General features: G+C 41.5%; 1 protein-coding gene across 1 annotated transcript in view; it reads right to left on the bottom strand.

The window, feature by feature from the left end:
• FAM135A (family with sequence similarity 135 member A) overlaps positions 1-10,348 on the bottom strand; it is a 91,279-nt gene that overhangs the window by 61,615 nt on the left and 19,316 nt on the right. Inside the window, exon 2 of the mRNA XM_018564834.1 lies at positions 2,640-2,713. The gene's annotated coding sequence lies outside the window, so the exon portion shown is untranslated. The remainder of the gene's footprint in view (positions 1-2,639; positions 2,714-10,348) is intronic.

Here is a 10,348-nt window from a genome sequence, read left to right as displayed (position 1 = left end):
ATATATCCAGAAGCACATTTGTGAGGTCAGGTACTGATGTTAGACAAGGAGGCCTGGCTCGCAGTCTCGCTCTAATTCATCCCAAAGGTCTTCCATTGGGTTGAGGTCAGGTCTCTGTTCAGGCCAGTCAAGTTCCTCCACCCCCAACACGCTCATCCATGTCTTTATGGACCTTGCTTTGTGCACTGGTGCGCAGTGATGTTGGAACAGGAAGGGGCCTTCCCCAAGCTGTTCCCACAAAGTTTGGAGCATGAAATTGTCCACAATGTCTTGGTATGCTGATGCCTTAAGACTTTCCTTCACTGGAACTAAGGGGCCAAGCCCAACCCCTGTAATACAAACCCACACCATAATCCCTTCTCCACCAAACTTTACACTTGGCACAATGCAGTCAGGCAAGTACTGTTCTCTTGGCAACCACCAAACCCAGACACATCCATCAGATTGCCAGACAGAGACGCGTGATTCGTCACTCCAGAGAACACTTCTCTAGAGTCCAGTGGCAGTGTGCTTTACCCCACTGCATCCGACACTTTGCATTGCACTTGGTGGCGTAAGGCTTGGATGCAGCTGCTCGGCCATGGAAACCCATTCCATGAAGCTCTCTACGTACTGTTGTTGTGCCAATCTGAAGTCCACACGAAGTTTGGAGGTCTGTAGCTATTGACTCTGCGACAGTTGGCGACTTCTGCGCACTGGGCACTTCAGCATACGCTGACCCCGCTCTGTCATTTTACGTGGCCTACCACTTTGTGGCTGAGTTGCGGTTGTTTCCAGTTGCTTCCACTTTGTTATAATACCAGTAACAGTTGACCGTGGAATATTTAGTAGCAAGGAAATTTCACAGATGGACTTATTGCACAGGTTTCAACCTGTCCCGATACCACGCTTGAATTCACTGAGCTCCTGAGAGCGACCCATTCTTCCACAAATGTTTGTAGAAGCAATCCTCATGCCTAGGTGCTTGATTTTATACACCTGTGGCCATGGAGGTGATTGGCGATTTACATACACAATTTCCACTTTAAGCTCACAGGAAGTAACAAGAACATTGCATTTTTGGCAAGATTAATATGCATATTCTGTACTTGCTGAACATTTTCTTAGCCTGAAATAAATAGAACTAATGCAGTCACCACATCTAAGGACTGGTAAGCTGCAATACATAATGCATTTTTGTATTTGGGTTTAAATATACTTTAAGGGAACCTGTCAGGACAAAAATGGGAGCTGCCATTGCCAACTTGGTTTTGGAAAAGCACCCTCTAAAATTGTAATCCTTATCCTTGCTGAGCCACTCACTGAGAACTAGCATAAAAGTATTGCAACACCACATATGCAGACACATGAAAGTCAGTGAATCACTAGACAGGAAGGGTATGAAATACTTCTCTTCTCATGAAAAACTGGAATTCAGGCTTCCCCCAGGCAGACAGTCAACTGATCCATACCATAGGGGGGTGGGGGACTGGAAATCAGACAACGCCAGCCACTCAGCGGTTCTGCCTGAACAATGGCCCTCCCCTTCAACACAGACCACATGACCAACACCATAGACTTGGCCAGAGTTACTATTTCTAAAGAAAGGTTAAGTGATTCACAGACTTATTTAGCATTACTGTGTAAAAAGAAGCAGGGCTGGTAGAATGAGCTTAGGGGGATAAAACAAAACAATTCAATAGATACAGCAGAATTTTAAGGTGTGCACTGTAACAATACAGTTGTACCCAATGCCCTCAATGACATTCGGTGAGAGAATTGACCATATTAGAGCATATCTAGAGCCGTTTTTTTTTAAAGTTTTCGATTAAGTTAGGACTGTGTAAATACCCTGTGCACAGACACAACAAGCAGAAGAGTTCTCCTAAGCCCTCAATCACACCTACCAAGTAGGTGCGATTTGGAATTCCTCTGGCAGGAACTTGCAATCTCCTGCAGCAGGAATTCCAGATCTTCCTTTTACAAGTGGCAGCTGTCACCCTTTCAAGTAAATGATCTTGTGACAGCAGCTGCAATTAAAAGTGGCACAATGCTGACACACAGCATGTGATCATATGTGATAACAATACATGTGGTTAGGAATCAATTACTATCCCTGGATGCATTGTGCCACTTGTAAAACAGAAGATCTGAAGTTCCTGCTGCAGGAACTCTAAAATCGTACCTACTTGATAGGTGTGAATGAGGCCTAACCGTCTGTGCCAGTGACAACCAAAACAGTTTGGATTCCTATTAACTTTAACAGATATATTAAGGTAATCTCACTCATTAAACACATACCTGACTTGAGAAGTCTCGAAACCTTGCCTCTTTCTGCTTCCAAGTCAATGGAATATCTGCTCAGTTTGACAGCAACCCACATTACTGCCTGGAAAAAGCAGGCGTCCCATATGTCTGAGGGAGTCATTGCATTCCGAGGCTACCTAATCAGGTATGTGGCCTGACAGATTTCTTTTTAAACGCAGCACTGAATTACATTAAGACGCATTCCTCTCACTGAAATGTGCAGCTGCAGAAGAAACCAGAGGAATAAATGTGCTGCTTAAACATCACACACGACAGATTCATGAATGTTGGCTTATGCAAAACACATTACACTAAATTATTTAAATCAGAAAGGAAAAAAATGCAGGTCTTACCTCTGACGAAGGAGTTTCCATTGCAGCTCATTTCCAGTTATCCATGCTTGCTGCCATAAGCACATTGTCGGAACCTCAGAAAGCAAAACAGGAATTCCTTACTATTAATATTTCATTCCCTTTCCATTCTTTTGAGAACGCATGCACACACACTGATCAATGAACACTAAAAGCATTTGCTTCCTGTCTTTCCCTCCCAGTTGCCTGCAGCTCTTTAGTATTAAGCTACATTAAAGGATGCCTCCATTTTCTCTGCTTCAAACAGCATCCTGTGACATGTTTACCCATGTGACAGACAACCTAATCTCAGGTCATTCAAAATCCACTCACTCATTCTCAGGCTCAGATGCATGGTAAAATTCACAAGTCACTATCTCACATGGCTTTGGAGTAAGCAATACTGCATTTTTTATATTTACATTAGGTAATAATGTTTGTAAAATCTTGATTTTAGCAGAAAAAAATGCACAATAATACTTTGATCATGTACCAAAATGGACTGATGTACGGATTATTATAAATCACAGAACAACTAGATTTCAATTTACTTTAGACTAAAGAAACCATTGAGGAAATTGCATTAGTTTGCAATGGGTAATACCCTTCACTTTGTTACAAAAGTCCAATAGTGTATATCCTAGAGGTGCACCGAAATGGAAAAAAATAAAAAAACCATCGGGCCGAAACCAAAAATGTTTTTTTTTTCCAAACTTTATCAAAAAAAAAATGAATAATTTAATTTTAATTTCTTTCCTATATATTTTTTTTTTAATTTATTTTTATATAATATTTGTATTTTTTACTTTACGGTCGGGGGCTCTGGGAAATATCAGGTGTCTAAACAGACCCCTGATAGTTCCCTTTTAAAACAGAAAAAGAGATTGAGAACACAAGAGTCCTCAATCTCTTTTTCTGCAGCCCCTGTTCCAAATGAACAGGAATCCTCTATACGGAGTGTTCCTGTTTATTCATAACTTGTGGACAGAGTGTGTTTACTATATCCACAATCATGAATGAACAGGAGGTGATGTAGATCGCTTCCCATTTCATTATTAGGGACACAGTCCACATACTCTGTCCTCAATTATTTACAAAGACTCAGCAATCACTGATCACGGAGTGTTTGTACCCGCTCTCCTTTCTAACCCGCTGTCACAGGAGGCTGAACAAACAGTGCGGGGAGGAAAGCTTGATCTGACAGCTGACTCCTCCCCCGCACCGCCGGCCAGCCTCCTGTGACAGCACTGGCTATCTCTGCCCACACGGCCGCTCTCCTGATCTGTGACATGAGGCTGCGCGGGGAGGAGAGAAACCGGCCACTCACAGCGCTCTCCTCCCGCAATGCTCATCCGCCTGTTTCTCTCCTACACGCTGGGCAACAGAGCAGCGAACAGCAGGGAGGAGAGAAACTAAGGATGTATCACTATTTCGGCCAAAAACTGGGACTTCGGCATTTCGCCAAAAGTGCAATTTTCGGCGGCCGATATATCGGTGCATCCCTAGTATATACTTCTATACACCAGGTTAATGCATTCATATTCTGTATAAAAACACATTTACAATTACATTTTTCCTCCGTTAGTCTGCTTTATGACTTCAATATACACAAAGTTCTATAGATTAGTATAGAACATTAGCCTACGCATAATGCAAGCTCTTTTATTACACAAAGAAACCCCTCATCCTGTCTTATAGATTCAGAAAGGGCCCTGCAATTAATAACCCCACTTAAAGCCAGATTTTGGCCAATTTCCAAATTCATTCCAACCACACTGCTATTTTGTACTGAGAGATTCAATTAGCAGGCCATTATACTGATCAATATTGATTTAATTCCCCCAACTATAGCAGACGCTGGTCTCATCAAAATCTGTTTTAACCAGGGCTATTAAGTGAAGCTCCCATTCAATATGAATTGAGCATGCTCCTGTCTAGCCGTGCTATCGCCTCTCAACAATGGGATTTTGAAAGGTGTGATGGAACGCCATTGGCTTGAAGCAATAATGTGCACAAACGGAAATAAAGCTTATATTTGATTTCATGAGCAAAACACTAGCTTGAAAAATGAAGTCTCCTCCTATTTCTAAAGATTAGGGAGGTCGATGGCCATAGCAACTTACAGGAATATACAAACAAACAGAAACCATCACAAAGGACAAGGCTAGACAAATCCTGGTCACCAGGTTGACATGGCCAGCAAAAAAACTCACTGGCAACCTAGTCACTGAAGTCTTTATTTGAGGTCATATTGACTGCCATTTCATCAGTAGGTGACATCTGAAGAAGAAAAAAAAAAAGATGACAATCAACATGGCACGTTTCTGGGTGAAGTGTTCTCCTTCAAGCAGGGTTGGGCAAATGAAGCATGCATTCCACAGGCATGACTCCCAGCGGCAGAGGCATGATAGGACTTGTAGTTAAAGCAGAGCTGGAGGGCCAAAGTTGCCCACCCCTGCCCTAGAGCAAAATAAATGGCTGTTCAGTCTGGCTTAATAATACCAAGCTCACAAAGGGAGGAAGAGGAATGGGCAGAGCTGAACTTTGTTTGACTGAGAGAAGTCCGTGCTGTACATGCAGGGAGCTGTAGGGATTCTCACAGGCATGCTAGCTCACTGATCTCTACAGCAAGGCAACCATAAGTCTGTGGCCTGTACATTTCTTTCATGAGTGGTGATAAACAGCTACATTCCTTGTCAGAATATACAGGATATCAAACACTGCACGGACAGGTAAACTGTTACCTCTAACCCTGTAACACCCATGTGTGTTGTGGCATATGCATTGCTAGAAAACATTGAAAAGGGTTTATAATTATTCTGCCAGAGCTGAAGATGTTTCAGCTACTAAATATCAGACTGGTTATCATTCACCTTATGTGGGCACGTTTACTGTCAACTAGAAAAGTGATCTGCTCGTACAGAGAGTCTTAGTCATACCCGGTTGATACATCATTTCAGGTTTTTCAAGCAAATGTGCTCTTAATCTATACTTTCACACTCTTTGGTTCTCTTTTTTGGCAGTCTCTCATGCTCTCTCTGGCTTTCTTTCTAGTGGTCTCATGTTCTCTCTGGCTATATTTCTGGTGTTCTCTCCCGCTCTCAATGACCCTTTTTCTGATGATCTCTCGGGTTCTCATTCTGGTGGTCTCTCCCACTCTCACTGACCCTCTTTCTGATGTATGACCCTCTTTCTGATGCTCTATGTCTGACCCTCTTTCTGATGTTCTGATGCTCCCTCAGGTTCTCATTCTGGTGGTCTCTTCCGCTCTCAATGACCCTCTTTCTGATGCTCTCTCAGGCTCTCATTCTGGTGGTCTCTCCCATTCTCAATGACCCTCTTTCTGATGCTCTCTCAGGCTCTCATTCAGGTGGTCTCTCCCATTCTCAATGACCCTCTTTCTGATGCTCTCCCAGGCTCTCCTTGGGTCTCATTCTGGTGGTCTCTCATGCTCTCTTTGGCTCTGCTCGCTGGCTCTTTAACTTTATCCTTCTCCATCTCTTTCTATGTATGACTACTTACCATCCCCTTATTCTGTCATGATGCGCAGATGTCAGGTAATATTGCATTTGTGATGTCAGAAGGCTGAACTCCATTATTTATATTTGGTTTGCAGTAAAATTATTCCTGCATTTAAAAAAATAAACAAAAAACAAAAACAGAAAGCTTGTATCATGGAGTACATTTTTGCCCTCTGGCTGTTAAAAATATCTGTGGCGAATACTGGTGTGCGTTTCTTTAAGAGTGAGTGTATGTCTGTGTTAGTAGCCTAGCGTCTTGTGTGTGAATATGCATTAGTAAGGTGTATAGCTGTAGATCTGTGCCACTAAAGTGTGTGTGTATGGGTAAATGTCTGAACACAGGGCAATGGTTACTTGGATTTTTCTGGCCCGGTTTTACTGACACATTTTCACACATGTACTTTACTGTGTGATAATAAAATCGGCCTGGGTAAATAATGGTCATCAAGGTGACCGCCCATAATTTGCTGCCTAATTTTTTAGGCTTTATCTTGTCCAGGCCTGACAAAGCATTCTGCGGTTTAGGCACACACATACATTACATTGCTAGTAGCCATATAATTCACCTACTCTAAGTGATTTTGTGGCCAGGCTATAGACATTCGAGTATTCACATATTTTTAAAAAGCTATAAAAATGAGCTTTCAAACAATCCCTGAACTGATGTCTGTAGTGGCAGGCAGTTTGAAGTATCTGATCCTCAAAGTTCACAGCAGAAGCACTAAAGTTCTCTTAGCAACTCAGTTTTCCCTGCTCCTTTCTGTGCTTCTATTGGAGATTAGAAGGCTGAAATGCTGCCATCTTACTGCTGGGTGTGGAGAGCAGGGAGAGCTGAGCTGGTAAGCACTTCAGTACTTCTCCAGTAAACATTAAAGGACTGATTGCCCCACAAAGGCTGTGGCTACACAGGTTAGTGCAGGCTTAAAAAAAAAAAAAAAACAGATAACAAGGGAAATTGAAAGGAGACTAAAGTGTGTGGTGTGCTTTACAATTTGCTTAGGTCTACTGAATAACATCCAGAATACCAGGATGCTCTGCATATACATGCTGTCACTTGCACCACAAACTGTGTAGTGGACGCATTACACGTTTTGACAGGACTACACTTTTCTTCCCCAAAAAAACTTTAAGGACTAACTTGCACTTTGACTAAATATTTATTGGCGTCAGGGGAATTTAGAAATGGCAATATATATACATCATAACAGCTGAGCATTTGCTAATCTGGCTTGAATAGTCCCACTGTGTCCATCATGTCTATAAAGCATAAATAAAAGAAAATGAGTCTGAACAGATTTGTTCTTAAGTACTTCTGAATGTGAGGCAACATGAAGCTGACTTAGGAGGCTAATCAATGTTAGCCCACTAAGAAGCAATATTATTTCAATGTCTGCACGTTTTAAGCAGAGATTTTGAAGAAGGAAACCCACATCTCAGTTCCTTGCTAAACGGACCTACAGGATTTATCTGCAGCTTCCTCATTTTGTTTTTTCCTCCCCCGTATGATGCTCCAGAGCACAAGGAGTTGTAAAATAAAGATCACATTAGCCAAAGTGATGATCAGAAATTTTGCACTGCAAAATTCAGAAGTAAATCATTGGCAAATAAAGAGAGCGTCTCTCTGCTCAAATTGCAGCTGACGTAATAGCATCCTAGCTTTATAGGCATAAAAAAAAAACAAAAAAAAAAAACATTAGTAAGCCACAGTTTTCTCAATGGTTGTCAACTGCAGTCCTCAAGGCCCTTCCTCTAGCAGAGTATCTTTTCTGTGCTATCAGATAGGGGCACAACTGCATTCATTACTAAATTACAAGTGAACAACACCCTCCAAATTGAGAGTAAGCCCTACCCTGGCACTAAAACCTCACCATCTGTCACTCAGCTGTCAAATACCAGAGCCTCTTCAGCAACTGAGCTGAACATGAATAGAAGAAAAAGCCCTGTGTAGACCTTGGGCCTAAGATCCAGAGAGCTCCACAGGGATACAGATATCTGCCTGAAGACCAACATGTGCTTACAGGCACCACAAAGTACCTGTCCTTTTACACCCCTGTTACCTTAGATACTATTTAGGCCACGTGAGGTTCACTTTAGAGACACCATGTCACCATTCACTTTAACAAAAAAATTCCGGTACAAATATTGAACTGCAAGCATTTGAAACACAAACTCTTTCTTTAAAGTGAACCTAACATCTAAAAATAAACAACACCCGGTTCCTTGTGTGGCTTGCCAACGTAACCATAACTTTTAAGCACGGTGCAAACTGTTTGCGCTATATAAATCCTGTATAATAATAATAACCACCAAAATGAACGACCGTAGAAAAATAAATCTGTGAATACGAATATAAAAAAGAAATCTCCAGCACTTCCTGATCACAAGCGGCCTAGGCAACCTCCTGACTTGCAGACACATCTCAGGAGGCTTCTCATTCATACGATCTCTATATCCCCTAATCCCACCCAAACCTTCTGACATGAATAGAAAAGCATACCGGACAAATCTCTGAAATGTAGCAAAGTATTAAACCTTGCCTTCAGTTACACAGTGTTTGAGGATTTATACAAATAAAATAATTAGATTAAAGGGTTTGATGTTTTATTAAAATCACTACTTTCACCTTATACTTAATTTAGAGTTTGGATGAAAGGTTAGTGCAATACAATACTTTTGATTGTTAAAAAGTCCATGTTATTGTAGAGGTCTATACATCAGGTCACTAAGAGAGACAATAGAGAATGCACGTGGGACAGAGACATTTGGTTACAAATCCCAGGCAGGTGGAAGCTATAAAAGAGGCAAATAAAAGTAGGTGGTAGTTGTAATGTTTCAGGCAAAGTAACTACTTACATCTTAGATTTGAATAGAAAAGAAATAGACAGACAACAAAGCCCAATATTTAAAGCTTAAAGGCATAGTCCAGCTACTGCCAAAGAATAATTGTACACACATTATTAAAATTCTTTGGCAATTGAGTCGGCAAAGCATTGCAATCATGATTGTGGGTATAACACTCTGGTTCCTGCAGCCTTTGTCTGTACCGAGGTACGCACTTTCAGCTAAGGGACGGGTGAAAATATGAATGAACTACAAGTGTGATGTCAATCAAAGGACCTGCGAATGGATGAAGCGTATGTAAAGGCGAGCCACGCACAGCCAAGCCAAATTTAAATTGTGACAGGAGCCTATGGGGAGAAGAACTGCAATTCAGGTAGTTGGGAGATGCAACCATGTTCATGTTACACACTGAAAGTGCATGCTTACAGGAGGAGAGTGCTTAGAAATTACTTCCAACAATGTGCTGTGGCTCTTCTGTTGTCCTGTTAGCAAACTAATAAGTCAGGGATGTGACACTTCTAGCCAATGTCTTTTGGTCAGTTTAAGGGGCTTGTTTTTGTATTGGAAGTTTATAGACTGATTTTATTGTAATTTTTTTTATTATTGTTATAAAAAGATTTCACAAATAAACATTTAATATAAAAAGTATATTGTTCAATGGAACCCTGCTCCAACATTAGTTGATGCTTTAAATACTGTGAACATAGCTTAAATATATTTTGCATCCCACCAAAAGTGGCAATATGTGAAAGAAGGGAGTTGAGGGGTACCCATGTTTGGGAGAGGTAATGGGGGACAAAGGCTATAAAAGTGTGTGTGTGTATGTGTGCATGAATGCAGAATGTCAAAGAGGGAGAGAAGCAGACAGGAGGAGAATGCAACACTGACAAAGAGAGCATGGGGATCTCAATGGACTGAAAGCGGAATTCCCCCATGTAAAAAAACAACACTTACATTTAGGGTCCATTCGCATCACAATGAAGTGCATCCAAAATAAATGGGTGGCAGTGCACCTCAACACATAAAAGAAAATATGCTGTGAGCATCTTTTCTCATACCATCCTGCATGCTGCAGAGCAACATGCATTCTTTTTGGAGGTGCGCTAAGGTGACATTCACAGTGAATATCACCACAGTAAACCAATGCACACACGTAAAGTGCATTGACAAAAGTAAGTGGTCTGAATAGGCCCTTTATATTATTTGGGGTTCATAGCATCATTTATATTAAAAAGATCACTTTCATAAGAGTGTCTAAGAAGAACTTCAGGCATAAATATTCTTAACCCTTTCAGTGGGGCTAACCACCCCCCCCCCCCCCCCCCTCACCCCCCTTACCCCACGCGTTTT

The sequence above is a fragment of the Nanorana parkeri genome, unplaced genomic scaffold (assembly GCF_000935625.1).
Source record: "Nanorana parkeri isolate BGI_ZX_2015 unplaced genomic scaffold, ASM93562v1 scaffold785, whole genome shotgun sequence".
Classification (NCBI taxonomy): domain Eukaryota; kingdom Metazoa; phylum Chordata; class Amphibia; order Anura; family Dicroglossidae; genus Nanorana; species Nanorana parkeri.
Note: the sequence above shows the minus strand (reverse complement) of the source record. Positions and strands in the feature narration are given on the sequence as shown.